Below are 16,987 nucleotides of genomic sequence, written 5' to 3'. Positions count from 1 at the left end.
TGTTTTGGCAAAATATATTTTTCTCTGTATCTCTGTTGTTGTCAATCTCACAAAAATCTTTACCCAAATCTACACAGGTGTCTTTACAAACAACAAACAATACCATTGATGATGCAAATTTAAAATGAGTCACAATTTTGTGAGATTTTTATTATTTCCAAATGATCATAATTTGAGCCCAAAAATTTGTGTACCAACATCAGAAATCAAAGTGTCATTCCCAAAAATCAGAGGGTAACATCACTATTCTACACTCACACACCAAGATCCGCCAAATATCACAGAATAAATCAAGAAGAATAACTCCTGACTAATGTAATTCCACCACCTATATGTCCAAAGAAATGCAGTATTTACCTTTAATAGTTTTTACTGAGGTCCTTTACATCAGGTATATAAAGACATATTATGACATAATGCGTTATAAAACAACAAGATTCTATACACCCTAACTGGGGTTTCTAGTACATCTGCAAACCCTGAAGGAGGAGAGGATGCCTCATTCCCGGGATCTAGCTCAGGAAGTGAGGGGTAGCTCCTCTGGAAAATAAAATGCTAGATAGTAACTAAGTTGAAATACACTACATGATTGCAATGTCTAGACACCTATAGAAACTGGTATGAGTCAAAAGGATTCAAACATGTGGGTTTCTACTTAACAGGAAGTAATAAGCTGAAGATCAAGGTGTCAACTGGTCTGCGATCATAGTGGGCTATACATGCCTTCCCGTTACAGTTCGGAAGAGGGGTTTAGTTGTGTCCCAATGGGATAGTCTTGTGACTTTACCTATAGGATAATAGGGAAAAGCTGTAAGAGAGAAAATAGATAGGAAAGAGATTCAGGCGCATGCAGAAAAAAAAATGAAAAGGTAGTACTTAGTGACCAGTGTGATACTTGCTCATCTACATGGATCCAGGGTGAGCCAAGGTGGTAGGTGTCAGAGATATGTATCTGATGCAGGGTTCCCAGATGGCATCATGTTTGTCAACTGTATCTGATAGGATGCTAACTGTCTTCTCCTGGGCCATAATCCATGATATTTTCCTTTTGACCAAGAAAAGGGAAACAGTAGGTTGTTTCCAGGCTCGAGCGATTGTCAGCTTGGTCCCAAGGAAAATAAACATAATAAGGCATTGGGTCAATTTGGCATGACCACACCACATTTCATACACCATGATCGAGAGTGGGTTGGGTTTTTGAGGTCCACGAAGAATGAATGAAATGAGAAATTTGGTGGAATCCTAAACTTTCTAACCTTGGCATGTCAAGCTTACTGACACAGTGGGTCAGAGTGAGGGGTCCCATAGGGTTGACAAATTGTCCTATTCTATAGAGTGCCTTGTCCAACCACCAATGGTAGGCCTTGATGTCCATACCAGGGGGGAACAGAGGATTTTGAAAAATATGAGAGAGTGGGCGCCAGTAGGAGATCAGATGTTACTTTTGAGAGAGTCCCATAGGACTAAGAAATGCAGTATTTATGTGTAGGAGGGATTCACATGCAGCAGCACAGTGACTAACAAGTTAGCACTTCTGCTTAGCAGCGTTTTGGTTGCTGGTTCGAAACCCAAACATGCTACTTCATGTAGAGAAGTTGTCTGTTCTCCTTATGTTGTTAAACATAACTCCTGACTCAGGTCCTTACATAAATTATATCTAAATGTAGTATTTATGTGTAGAAGGATTCTGCCACCATTGCAAATCATGTCATATGTTTTCCATGGGCAAGTATTTTAATCACTCTTAACCATTTAAGGGCCGAGCCTCTTTCTGAGATTTGCTGTTTACAAGTTAAAAATATTTTTTTTTGCTAGAAAATTACTTAGAACCCCCAAACATTATACTTGAACCCCCAAACATTATACTAGAGAATAAAATGGTGGTCATTGCAATACTTTCTGACACACCACATTTGCGCAGCGGTCTTACAAGCACACTTTTTTTGGAAAAAATACATTTTTTGAATTAAAAAAATAAGACAACAGTAAAGTTAGCCCAATTTTTTTTATATTGTGAAAGATAATGTTACGTAAATTAATACCCAACATTGCACACTTCAAAATTGTGCCCACTCGTGGAATGGCGACAAACTTTTACCCTTAAAAACTCTATAGGTGACATTTAAAAAATTCTACAGGTTGTATGCTTTGAGTTACAGAGGAGGTCTAGGACTAGAATTATTGCTCTCACTCTACCGATCACGGTGATACTCAGGTGTGTGGTTTGAACACCGTTTTCATATGCGAGCGCTACTCACATATGCGTTCGCTTCTGCCCACGAGCTCGACGGGACAGGGCGCGTTTAAAAAAACATTTTTTTTCTTATTTATTTTACCTTTTATTTTTTATTTTTACACTTTTATAAAAAAAATTGTGTCACTTTTATTCCTATTACAAGGAATGTAAACATCCATTGTAATAGAAAAAAAGCATGACAGGACCTCTTAAATATAAGATCTGGGGTCAAAATGACCTCAGATCTCATATTTACACTAAAATGCAATAAAAAAAGAAAAGAAAATTTTGCCATTTGAAAAAAAAGTGGCCCTTTAAGAGCTATGGGCGGAAGTGACTTTTTGACGTTGCTTCTGGCCTGCAATGGTATGGAGACGGATGGGGGCCATCTTCCCCCGACTCATCCCCATACCCAGGAAGGAGAAGGATCCGATCACCGCCGCCACTACAAACAGCTCGGGTAAGCGGTGGAGGGCACCGGAGACCGGCGGGGGGGCCCTCTCCCGCCGCCAATAAAAGTGATCTCGCTGTGAATCTGCCGCAGAGACCACTATTATTGGAAATTGGACCACTCGCTGAAGAAGAGGATACTGGGGTTATAGCAGCTAGCTGATGCCATAACAAAGATATCCCTCTTCAAAGTTAGGATATATCAGCGTGTGGTGGTCCAGAAGTGGTTAACCTTTCCCCACCAGCACTAATTGCAACCTCTTACCAAGCCAAAACTGACAAAATGACAGCTGTTTATCTCTCAGTGTGCTGACTGTAATCAGCCATAACCAGCCTTCAAAACAGATGGCATATGCCAGAAACAGGTTGTTCACTGGCTCTTTGGCCTTCCACAGTACATCTGCATTGATTAACTTCTTGCACCAGTGGGACTTTAGACAGTTTGACACCACAGAGATGCAGCTTACAAACATGTAGCAGCACAGTGGCTAACAGGTTAGCCCTTCTGCCTAGCAAAACTAAGGATCTTGATTCAAATACCAATCCCGCTACCTGGTTAAAGGTTTCTATGTTCTTCCTCTGTTGTGCTATAAAGGTTTTTTTGAACAGTGATGACATTTGATGGGTTTCACATAATGGAACCCCAAGAAATCACATTATAAATCAAGCAATGTGGGTTTGCACCAAATCTAGATCTGGGGTGTTTTAGCCCAGATATGGATGTATAACTCTGGTGTGATCCTGCACACATATTTTAATGTTGTATGCTTATGATGAATGACAAATGTGCTTTGTCACCAATTTGTGTGAAGCTGCCCTCACAAAGTTGTCATTTCCTGTTTTGGACCCTCCACAAGCCCAACAACGTACAAGATTGATTTGGAGATTTTTGACCAGAGCCTTGGACATTTGTTATTCTGAGGTTTACCCTGCACAGATATCTATGCTGATGTATTTTTTCATTTGTAAAGAGTGTGTATTCCTAATGAACAGGTGTGAGCACTTGAGGCCTACATGAAGATACAGAATCAAGTGGGTGTGTTAGCAATCCTAGCTAAGTTATTTAAAGGCCTGCATTTTTGGCGGGTGTTTGGCCTAAGAACAGGCCAGAAGCTGTCAGAAACCATGAAATCAGACCGAGACAGAAGTACAGTTAAATCACACTTGTTTAATAATAAAAGTAAAAAAACAAACTTAGTCAAAACATAGCCAAACTTCAGTAACCGGAACGGATAGTCAGCCAAGCCAGAAGGGATTAATGTAGTGGAACAGCAAGCAGGATCTGGAGTCAGAAGGGATGTCATCAAAGCAAATCTTTATACAGGAACGCAGGAGAATGTCTCTGTGATGTTGACCAAGGTGAAGGCAGAGATCCACTGGGCTGAACAGCTTAAGTAGGCAGGAGTGACGAGCAGGATATCATCAACAGCTGAGTACCTGCGGAGAGATAAGAGCTGGCAATTAGCCAACAGCTGAGCAGCCAGCTCTGAGAAGGAAGGGCTGGGCCCAGCCCTGACAGAATCTTTCTTTGCAGTGTGTATATTGGGTTACAAATAGATATGGTTTGTACAAAAGTATTTGGCTGTGTACACATGCTTGTCCTTGATTAGAAAGTAACATACATTTTCTTTTTTTGGGGGGGGGGTTGTTGTTCTTCCCTGCCAGCCCCCCCCCCCCCCTCCAAAAAAAAATCTCTGCTCCAAAGCTGAATTTCAGGGCTCTACTAATTATTTTGTGGACTAGGTAAGCCATTAAATATGTAAACTGAATGTGCAATTCTCTTTAAGCACCACAAGAACAATAGTTTAAACATAATTTGGCATGGGGTCCCCCCCAAAATCGATACCAGGCCCTTCGGGTCTTGTATGGATTTTAAGGGGGACTCAACACCAAAATGTTTCAAATAAATTGGTGTGGAGTCCCCCCAAAATCCATACCAGGCCCTTGGGTCTGGCATAGATTTTAAAGGGAAGTCTGTGCCAAAATGTAGAAAAAAAATTGGTGTGAGGTCCCCCCCAAAAATCTATTCAGGTCTGGCATAGATTTTAAGGGTAACTCCATGCCAAAATTGAAAAAAAAATTGGCGTGGGGTCCCACCCAAAATCCATGCCAGGCCCTTATCCGAGCATGCAGCCTGGAGGCCCTTTGGGTCTGGTATGGATTTTAAGGGGAACTCAATGCCAAATTTTTCAAAAAAATTGGCGCGGGGTCCCCCCCACAATCCATACCAGGCCCTTTGGGTCTGGCATAGATTTAAGGGGAACTCCATGCCTAAATGTAAAAAAAATTGGGATGGTGTAGGCCCCCCAAAATCCATAACAGATACTTTGGGTCTGGCATAGATTTTAAGGAAAACTCCACGCCAAAATAAATTATAAAAAAATTGACGTGGGGTGTCCCCCAAAATCCATACCAGACCCTTATCCGAGTATGCAGCCTGGAGCTCAGAATAGGGGGGGACGAGGGTATGCCCCCCCTCCTGAACTGTACCAGGCCACGCGCCCTCAACGTGGGGGGTGCTTTGGGGTCTGGTGGTTGTCGGGGTCTGCGGGCGGGGGGCTTATCAGAATCTGGAAGCCCCCTTTAACAAGGGAGCCACCAGATCCTGCCCCCCCTATGTGAATGGGTATCGGGTACACTGTACCTCTTCCCATTTACCCCAAAAAGCAGTTAAATGTAAAAAAAAAACAAGAGCCAGTTTTTGACAAGTGTTTTAGAGACAAATAAATATTAACATATATAACTACACATGATTCAATATTAATAGAGCCGTATAAATGAATAAAGCATATCTAGACCTAAGACCCCTTTCACACTGGGGCGCTTTGTAGGCGCTACAGTGCTAAAAATAGCATCTGCAAAGCGCCCTGAAACAGCCATTGCAGTCTCTTCAATGTGAAAGCCCCGAGGGCTTTCACACTGGAGCGGTGTGCTGGCAGGACGCTGAATAAAGTCCTGCTAACAGCATCTTTGGAGCGGTGAAGGAGCGGTGTATACACCACTCTTTCACCGCTCCTGCCCATTGAAATCAATGGGGCAGCGTGGCTATACAGCGCTTTGCGGCTGCAGCAGCGCTTTGCGGGCTGTTTTAACCCTTTTTATCCATTAGCGGGGGTTAAAACGACGGTACAGCGGCGCTAAATATAGCGCCGTTTTACCGCCGACGCCGACCCTGCCCCAGTGTGAAAGGGGCCTAAGAGAGAAAAATTATAATCTTGCATGTAGGCAGGTGCAGTCTACTTTCTCCACTGCAGGTGGCACTCTTCTCTTCTTTCTCCACTGCAGTTGGAGAGAAATTCAAGAGGAACATTGTTCCTATATGGTTTCCTGGTTCACTAGGGAAGCTATCCCATTGGATGCTGCTGCCCCATGTGACTCGAACAGCCATCTTGGGTCAAGCAGAGCCTTTTAAAGGCCCTGGCTCCCAGGTTTGGCATGCATTTTTTTTAAAAAATTGTATAAAAATTACTAAAGCGCTGATGTAATTGTATCAAATTGTGAACTAAAAAAAATATTAAGATGAACAAATGCTAGTGACTGCTATTATTGTGTTATGTGCTGATATCACAAAAAGGTAAATATATAAAAAGTTAATAAAGCGCTACCATCAACCTTAATATAGCACAGTGATCCAATAAATAATGTGATTCAATAAAGGATGTGATCCTATAAAGAATAAATAAACTAAACATATATATATGTCCAGTAAACCACACTAAATATAAATTAATTACTGTTCTTCCAAAATGCGTGTAGTTTTCTGGAGATGCTGGGAAAAAGTCAAATACCACTTATTTGTAAGATAAAACACAGGACAACGATACCCAAATGATCAGGTGTGTAATCTCTGATGATGTTCTAGAGAAATCTACAAGCATTTTGGAAGAATACAATATTGATCTATGAAGGACTGAAAGCAATGAAGGTTTGAAAGCAATCCACCACATGTGAACATCATCAGAGACTACACACCTGATCATTTGGGTATCGTCCTTCTGTGTTTTATCTTACAAATGAGTGGTATTTGACTTTTTCCCAGCATCTCCAGAAATCTACAAGCATTTTGGAAGAACAGTAATTAATTTATATTTAGTGTGGTTTACTGGACATATATATATGATTAGTTTATTTATTCTTTATAGGATCACATCCTTTATTGGATCACATTATTTATTGGATCACTGTACTATATTAAGGTTGATGGTAGTGCTTTATTAACTTTTTATATATATATTTTTTAACTTGTCACACAGATGTATAAAAATTCTTTCAGTGGTGTATTTAACAGACCAAAAGGGAACAAACAAGAGACATTAAGGCCACTTTCACACTGAGGCGCTTTACAGGCACTTTAGAGCCAAAATTGCGCCTGCAAAGTGCCTGTAAAGTGCCTCCCCTGTCACACCATGGTGAAAGCCTGAGTGCTTTCACAATGGAGCGGTGCGCTTGCAGGACGGGAAAAAAAGTCCTGCAAGCAGCATATTTTGGGCGGTTTAGGAGCGGTTAATACACCGTTCCCAAAATGCCCCTGCCATTGAAATCGATGGCCAGCGCTGCTGAAGAGCCTGCAGAGCGCTTCGACAGTGGCGGTTTTAACCCTTTTTCAGCCACTAGCACCCAAAAAGCACTGCTAAAACAATGGTAAAGCGCCGCTAAAACTAGAAAGGGGGAGAGAGGAAGTGAGTGAGTGATGGGGTAGTAAGAGAGAGGGGGTGAGAGAGAGAGAGGGGGTGGGAGAGAGGGGGGTGAGAGAGTGGGTGGGAGAGTGAGAGAGGGGGTAGGGGGTGAGAGAGAGATAGAGAGGGAGGTGGGAGAGAGAGAGAGGGTGGGGGGGTAGGGGGATGAGAGAGAGAGAAGGGAGAGAGAGCGGGGGTGGAGGCGTGAGAGAGGGGGTGAGAGGGAGAGGGGTGAGAAAGAGAGAGGGGGGTGATAGAGAAAGGGGGGACTCTCCATGACAAGAGGCTCAAAGAGCAGCTGCTTTGGGCCTCACAATAATGACTGGGCCCGGGTCAGCTGTTCCTTTTACCACGCATTAAAACCATTGCAAACATCTTTTAAAAAAATTCCTCTGGAATGGAGAAACAAACTTATTCGAAAAGGACTTAAAGCGGAGTTCCACCCAAAAATGTAACTTCCACTTTTTGGAATTCTCCCCCCCTACGGTGTCACATTTGGCACCTTTCAGTGGGGAAGGTGGAGCAAATATCTGTATAATCCAGGTATTTGCTCCCAATTCCGGGCATAGATAGCCGCAGTATCCACGCATGCGCAGTAGGGAACCAGGCTGTGAAGCCGCAAGGCTTCACTTCCTGACTCCCTTACCGAAGATGGCGGTGCCTCCACCCGAGAGCCGAGGGACAGATTGGCTTTAGGTGCCGATATCGCAGGCACCCTGGACAGGTAAGTGTCCATAATTTAAAAGTCAGCAGCTGCAGTATTTGTAACTGCTGACTTAAAAAAAAAAATTGGCGGAACTCCACTTTAACTGCACAATGAGAAACCGCTGCTCACAGGTGATGTTTGCTGGCCACGATGCTCAGACTGCACAGCAATTGAGGTGCATGCCCTGCCAATGCGGCAGTCTCTCAGGTATATGAATGATTGGATGGCTGCACACTCAATACTTGCAAAAAAAATGGCTTTATTGTAGAACAAAGTTCAAAGAAAAACAACCACAACTGATCAGGCAATAGAGGGAAAAGGCAGGTAGACGTGTTTCACATGGATGTTCCTGCTTTCTCAATACCACATGGGTGCAGGACTTTACTACAATTTGACTTCATATTTCTGACCACAATCACAGAGCACTCAAATTTCCTTAGATGACTCATCTACTTTTGTAAAAAATAGCTAATCTTGTCCTTGGGAAGGAAGTCAACTTTCCTAGCCTTACTCTTACCTGCTCATATACCGTGTTACTTTTGTTTTTTCTTGTTTCACATGTAACCTTATCTTTTTTGTTTAATGTTATGACCAACTCATTTTTTTCTCTATGGAACAACTCAGACCTCCCAGAGTGTCCTGGACTTCCCACTCTTAAACAGTGGCTCCACAAAGGTCTTCTTTACATAAAATGTTGGTTGATATAGACAACAAGCAGCCACTTCTTTACACTATTTCCCTAGAGAAATCTCCATGTTTAATAACCCATTCCTTTTCCTAAAGTGAAATCCCATATTACATCTACCATTATTAAATTTCTTGCAACTGTACAGGACACAGAGAATGTGTCCTAGATGGTAGGGACATTTCCCCTATATTTGGGCTGTGGTCCCTTTAAGTGGCACAGTTGTAGAGACCTTGCGGTACTCAGGGGTTCTCACCCATGCAGGGTGAGGTGTTCCGGGTTAAGTTTGGCTGGAGAGAACCGATTTCCAGTACTATCTGGATTGCTAAATTTGTATTAGGGACCTGGAATTCCGTAGGTTCAAAGAGACTTGGGTGGAAAGAGCCTCCAAACCCTAACTTCTAGGACTTTGGTCCCGAAGGGGTTAAGTCCCAGTTGAGGGAGGCTTAAAAAGCAGCAGAGGTAAATAAGCACCTGTGTCAAACTGATGCCTCCAGTGAAAGCTTGGGAGCCGTTCTGTCCCAAGAGGTCAATAGGGAGGAACACCCCATAGTTTTTATTAGTAGCAAGTTGACTGCCGGTAAGAGAAATTACACTGTGGTAGAGCGGGAGTGCCTGGTCACTAAGTGGGCTCCGGGCTCACTACGCTATTTTCTCCTCAGTAGGAAGTTTGCCTGGTCTCAGACTATGCCCCATTGACCTGCATGAGACAGAATAAACACACGAATGCCAGAGTTACCAGGTGTTTTTTGGCGTTCCAAGAGTTCAAATATGTAGTTGAACACAGACCAGCAAAGCAACACTAGAATGTGGACGCCCTCTCTAGGGTACACTGTACGGTGTCCCACATTGCCTCAGACACCTCTGCGTCAAGGCAGAAGGGGGGGGGGGGGGTGATGTGTACAGGACACTGGGAATGTACCCTGGATGGCAGATACATTTCCCCGATATTTGGGTTGTGGTCACTTTAAGTGGGACTGTTGCAGAGACAATGCGGCACTCAGAGGTTCTCACCCATGCAGGATAAGGTGTCCCGGGTTAAGTTTGGCTGGAGAGGACTGATTTCCAGAATTCTCTGGATTGCTAAATTTGTATTAGGGACCTGGAATTTCAGAGGCTCAAAGACACTTGGGTGAGAAGAGCCTCCAAACCCTGACTTCCAGGAGTTTGGTCCCAAAGGGGTTAAGTCCCAGGCAAGGGAGGCTTGAAAGGCAGCAGAGGGAAACCAGCACCTGTGTCAGGGAAGTGAGTGGAAGAGAAACTCACAAGCTGTGTGGCAAGTGTGAGCTTTCAGACAAGCTGAAACGTGAGCTGCTGACCCCCCGTGTGGCCTCCCTGTTACCCTTACTATGGAGGAGCCTAACCCCTCTATGGGAACAAAGATTGGCGTTGAGCCTGTGGTTTAGATTTGTGATATCAAGACTTGGACTGTTTATTGACTTTGACTGAAGTAAGCTGTCTTCTTGTTTATCCATAATTCAAATAAATGAAGTGTTTTGCTTTTACCAAACTATCTGGCAGTCATTCCAGAGCTAACCCAGATCACAGAAAGACTGGGGAAACTCATTGGGATATTCTAATCCAGACCAAAATCAATTTCTGCCCTATACAGTTTCTTCAGACAGGCATTGGACTGCACCTCTGAAACAACTGGTCTTAACAAATAGACCAAGAACTCTCCCCAGCTTCCAGTTATATTTATCTTGAGGTACGATCAAACTACAATTTACTGCGAGATGCAGCTTTGGTTTTTCTATCATTCCTTTATATCTCCACATTGCTCTTACCTTATGGGCCTAAGCTCTTCTTCTTGCTGCCTGAAAGTTGTCATTTAGAGTTGACTTGTTCCATGTCTTCTGGGTGTGTCTGAAGATTAAACAATTTTGGATTCCTCTAACCCTGCAATGATACACTGGCCTAAAACCCCAGGTTTTAAAATCTTTAGGGGTTGAAAACAACTCCTCATTATCTTATCCCTTGTAGCATGAACAACCATCCAACATAAATGAATCTACCTGAACCCCCACTATCTCTTTGTTTATAGGCAAACTGTCATATGTTTTTTCCCATGGAATGGGTGAAGGCCTCCTTATGCAAGAAATTATGGGTCCAAAAACTTTTTTGACGGCTGGAAATCTTTCATTAAGATCGTACCCATAGCTATTCAACCATACTAAGTGCAATGTTTCCAATACACCCAATGATATCAAAACAGACAATGACCCTCCAATTGACATTCCACTCTCTACTTGAATCAAAATATACTTTATATTTTGATAGCCAAGGCCTTCCCCTCTTTCCTTCAACCTGCTAATTGTTTAAATCGACCGGCATCCATCTAAATTATTTTCTTTTATATTACCCTTTTACCAAGTACAATTATTTAATTCTCAAGATATATTAACAAACTGTATGATATATTCTTTATATTGCCTTATGAGCTAAATGTAGGGACCACCCTCTTTGTTACCCACATTCTCAAATCAAAAATAAAATAAACAAAAAAAAAAATAAACAAATCCTTTAAAAAACATTCTTTGGGGTGCCTAAACCTGTACATGAAATTGCAATAGCAATACAGTGTGACATTGTTTGCAAACAGGGACCAAGAATCTCACATTTAGTGGTGGTGGGATTCCCCTTAAAATTCATAAAAGACCCTTATCCAAGCATGCACCCTGGGTGTCCAGGAAAGAGGTCCACCCTGTCAAACCATACCAGGCAACATTCCTTCAACATTTGGAGAGTACCTTGAAAAGAGGAACTGGATCATTGTGTCATTGATCAAACATGGCCATTACTATATTTGATCATTGATGTCTCTCAGGATCCCCGGCCAGTTTGTTTCCAAAAATAAGCTAGATCTGTGATTTTGCACTTACAAATGCAGGTATTCATATAAAAAGCAGTGAGATCAGCTAACTTATTCTGCATGTTTTTTTGTTAGGAAATACCAAGCTGATGGGTGAATCTGTATGAGCGAGGGATGTAAAAAATAACTTAGTTATTTTTATAATTAAGAATGATTGTGTTACAATTCCATATGAATGACTGATTTGCTCTCCGGTGACATCTTGTGTTTATTTTGCAAAATGCATGCTGTAATAGTCTACCATGTACCGTATTTTTGCATGTACTATTAGATTTAAAACTTGTATTAATATCAATATTATCTATTGATTATCTGAAGTCAAAACAAACTGTACTTTGTTTCTATAATCGATGTGCAATTGACTAAACTACTTTTTTGCAAAATTTATTTGAGCATTGCAATTATCCACGGGACAACTGAGCATTTAACTCCAGGCTTGGGTTTTTCTTTCAAGAGAGGCAACTAGCATTTTCTGCAGCATATGCAAGCAAGCCAGCTAACACATTCCTCTTAATGATATACAGTATTTTTTTTATTTAGCCTATAATTACAGTACATACAGTATATTGTCCTGCTGAACATTGTCATAGCTCCCAACTGTCCCTCGTTTGGAGGGACTGTCCCTCTTTTGAGACCAAATCCCTCTATCCCTTGTACAGCCTCAGTTGTCCCTTTTTTGATCTGATGTGTACACCTCTAAACAAAATGTACTATTTCACACCAAAAAGTGTTTTGATGCATGTAACTTTTTATCCAGCCTCTACTGTATATTACTGCTTCTGTAGTAATATTACTGCAGATTTCGTCTGCTTGCTCAATGGGGAATCTGTCCGTTGATCCCCGCTGAGCTGGTGGAGGGCTGGTTCCTGTCCGTTCTGCTTATGCAGATGGACACAAACACAGCTCGCTCTCCTCTATGGGCAATCCAATGTAAACAGACCTCCTGTTCATTTACACCTGACTACCATCACATCCAATAGACGGAAAGGGAATGATTCCCCATCTGTCTATTTTTTAGCAGAGCGGTTCGGATGTGCGCAGGTGTAAACAGACACATGTTCCATGGAGGACAATGGAGGGTCCAGTCAGGTCCGCCTAAAAAACAGACAGGTTGACCTGATCAGTCCGCTCATTTGAAAGGAACCTAAAAGGCCATAAAAGCACTTAATGGCCATAAAAGCCAATCATGTTAGCATATTAGATTTTTGAGGTCAGTGTAACCAGGGCTTTGGTTGAAATGTGTTCTCTGCCTACATACTGTTTGCCAAAAGGTGTCCCTCTTTATAACTTCAGAAAGTTGGTAGTTATAACTAAAAGTCAAAGAAAATTAACATTTTTTTAGTGAGCACCAGACCATGAATAGAGAAGAAATCTTCCAAAGGAAACACTTGTTCCAGTAATTTCTCACACATTGGAGGGATTGTCTCTTACTTCCTGCTGGGTCTGTAGGACAGGAAGTGATGGGAAATATCCTACATGGTATTCTATCCCAAAAGAAAGTTTGGGCTTTTGACGCACTTTAACTTTGTTAACCAAAAAAGCCTCCTACGTATGCTCTTCTTTAATCCCAGTTTTACCTTGTTATGACAAATCAAATATCCCCGCTTTGGTACTTTGGGCGGAAAACCTTCCCTGGAGCTCAGCCCCGCCTACCTATTGTGCAATGAAAGTGTCTTATGGCCCACCTTCATTGGGAGAGGAATGCGGGGGGTGCACAGAGGAGCAATTCTGGAAAACAAAGGTAATTGCACTTGTCTTGCTTTGTTTGCTCTTGGAAGGACTTTTACTTTTAAAAGTTTAAATGTCTATCAGATTTATTTTAATGCAAATTTTCCACTGTACAGGTTTCTTTTTAAAGCATAGCACACAATGAGTCCCATTTTTGGAGCCAAATTTCTCTGTCCCTCTTGTTATATGCTGGCTGCAGTACTTCTTCTGCTCCCAATTACTTTGTTTAGATTACTGATTGTCTTCTCTGTTCACAGAGGCCCTTTCCTGGGTGGAGGCACTGCCAACTTTATTATCAAACCCACTCTTCCACTTGGTGAAGGTTCTGGTTCTCCTCTTTACCTACAGGTTTAGCACAATATCCCTTTTAGGGAGGGTCATTTCTCATAACCCCCACAAAAGAGGACTACATATGCATTATTTCCAAATACTTATATAAAGGAAGATGTTGAAAAAACCTCAGTGGGTTCAATGGATTGTATTTAACTTTGCAATATAATATGCTATAATATTAATTTACCATGGTCCATGTAAGAGGGGGCAGAACAATGGTGTGTCTAATACCTTAATACTATATGCTAAATTATGTTTTTTTTTTTCCCTATCTAGGAATGTGGGACATATATTGACTCAATGTTTTATGAACCACAGACACTTTCTGTATATTCCTGTTATGTACCAGTGATACCCATTAGCAATGATGGCAGACCTAACATCATCATCAGTAACATGTATTTGCATAAGGAGCTCAGCAATGGCAGCCATCATCTTTCTCTCAGTACAAGCTTTATTTACAGCAACTAATGTTGTTAATACTTCTGTTTGTGGGTGAAAAACATGTATATAATTTCTTTATTTTTGTTCAGGATCAAACTTTGTATTTATTTATGCAAGGTAAATATGAAATACTGCATATTAATATGTCATGCTTACATTTTCAGCCAGCAGGTGGAGCTCTAGGCTCTTTTCACATATTTACATGTCTTTTCTTAGCTGCTCTGTTAATATAATCCTGTTGTTTGCAGAACGCAGAGGGCTGAAGTATCCCCATTGCTCTCCTTTTTCTGCCTTCTATGTTTAGACAGAAGTATGTGGATGTCCAATCAAGTGTGAGAGTCTGATGTAAGCGGAGATTCTGATATAAAAGGGAACTCTGATATAAATGGGAGCTCTGATGTAAGAGGAGACTCTGATATAAGAGGGTGGTGGGGGGGTGGTGGCTGTGATGTAAGAGGAAACTCTGATGTAAGGGGGGCTGTGATGTCAAGAGAGACTCTGATATTGCATAATTACATAGTTACATAGCTATTCAGGTTGAAAAAAAGACACAAGTCCATCTAGTTCAACCAATAAAGGAGAAAAAAAATCATACAATCCCATATACACAATCCTATACCAACAGTTGATCCAGAGAAAGGCGAAAAACCCCAGTAAAGCATGAACCAATTTGCTACAGTAGGGGAAAAAAATTCCTTCCTGAGGCAATCGGATATTCCCTGGATCAACTTTACCTATACATGTTAGTACCCAGTTACTGTATAATATGCACATTTAGGAAAGAATCCCGGCCTTTTATAAAGCAATCTACTGAGCCTGCCAGGACTAGCTCTTGAGGGAGTCTATTGCACATTTTCACAGCTCTTACTGTGAAGAAACCTTTCCATATTTGGAGATGAAATCTCTTTTCCTCCAGAACGTAGAGTGCCCCCATGTCCTCTGTGATGACCTTAAAGTTAATAACTCAACACCAAGTTCACTATATGGACCACTTATGTGTTTGTACATGTTTATCATTTTCCCCCTTAATCTCCTCTGCTCAAAACAGAATAAATTCAGTTCCCCTAATATTTCCTCATAGCTCTTATCAGTTTGGTTGCCCCTCCCTGCACTTTCTCCAGTTTCCTGATATCCTTTTTGTGAACTGGTGCCCAAAACTGAACTGCATATTCCAGATGAGATCTTACTAATGATTTGTACAGGGCAAAATGATCTCTCTCTCTCTGGAGTCCGTACCTCCCTTAATACAAGAAAGGATTTAGCTCGCTTTAGACAGGGGACTCTGATGTACAATAGGACTGTGATGTAAGAGACTTTGATATAAAGGGTCTCTGATGTAAAGGGAGACTCTGATACTAAGGTAACTCTGATGAAAGAGGAGACTCTGATATAAGAGGGGACTCTGAGGTAAGATGGGACTATTATAAAAGGTGGGACTCTGAAGCCATACCCCTTTAAAACCTCCACTGTTACAACAATCTGGCCACCCCCACCATTCATGCCACTTTGTTACTGAATATAGTTTTTTGGTATAGGAGATTTGTAAAAATGTACATGCATAGGTGGCTGCAGTGTGGCATGGCTCTCCCTTTTTTCAGGCCTATAGTGGGGCTCAACTTATGTGTCTGCACACAGGAAAATTGTGCCTGCATTTTAGGATAGTATAATAATCTGAACCCTTCTGCCTTGTCAATTTTTAGGCCATGCATTTTCAAAAAAGTACAGCATTTAAAACCCAAATTCCCCCTTTTAAAATGGGAGTAAACTCCCATTTCTGGCTTGTACCTTTAGTAGGTAAGCCTATAATAAGGCTTACCTATAGGTACTGTCAATATCTCCTAAACGTGCACCGTTAGGAGATATTCAATGTATATGCAGCCAATGACATCACCGGCGCATGCACTCTGAAGGAACATCCGTCCGGTCCTGTGCTGTAAAAGGCAGCTCCCCCACACGAAGAAAGACCGGGTGAAGATGGAAGCGGCCTCTAGCGATGCGCTGTAATGCTTCGTTTTCAGGTAAGTTTCACATAATGTGCTAGTATGCGATGCTTACTAGCACATTTTGCCTTTTACCTTTCAGGTAAAAAAAAAAAAATCACCCAGCAGTTTACTACCACTTTAAATCCAGTACTTCTTGCTTATTTAGGTCTGTGTTGTGCTGCTTTTCTGTGGATGAGATGTGTCTGTACTGCAGGCAAAGTAGGCCATACACAGCTTTTTTTTATCAAACATTGCTTTAGCTATTCAAATACATGCGTTTGCATTTGTATTTGAAAATAATGCCCCTCCAGATGATCCCTAAGCCCTGGTTCCCACCAGTGCGGCTTTGAAATCAAGCTACTTCAGCGCGATTTCAAAGCCACTGATCAGTGTGATTTTGATGTGCAATTTCATTAAGGCTTGAAACTTCATCAGAAGTCAATGCAAGTTGTAATGAAATTGAAAAAAAACTAGTGCAGGAACCTTTTTCAGAGTCTCATCAATTTGAACAGTTCTATTGCCACAAATGAAGTGCAAATTGTCATGCGATTTTGAACTGTCAAATTGCTTGACAAATCACATTGGCGTGAACCAGGGCTGAGAGGACATTCTCATCACTTTGAAAAGATTACCTTTCACTAACTCTTCCATCTTTGCACAAGAAGTAAAGGGTAATCTCCCCAATGGGAAACAGACAAAAAAAAACTGAAAGGGGTTTAAATGATTTCATACCCTATACAAAACTAAAAACTGAAAAAGTTTGAAAGTTAGATATACTTTAAAGTAAAACTTCAACCAAAAATAAAAAGATAAAAACGAATACCCCATTTAAAAGATAAAATAACAATGCTGCAAAATTCACCTTCATTTCAGAG

The sequence above is a fragment of the Aquarana catesbeiana genome, linkage group LG02 (genome assembly GCF_042186555.1).
Source record: "Aquarana catesbeiana isolate 2022-GZ linkage group LG02, ASM4218655v1, whole genome shotgun sequence".
NCBI lineage: Eukaryota > Metazoa > Chordata > Amphibia > Anura > Ranidae > Aquarana > Aquarana catesbeiana.
Note: the sequence above shows the minus strand (reverse complement) of the source record.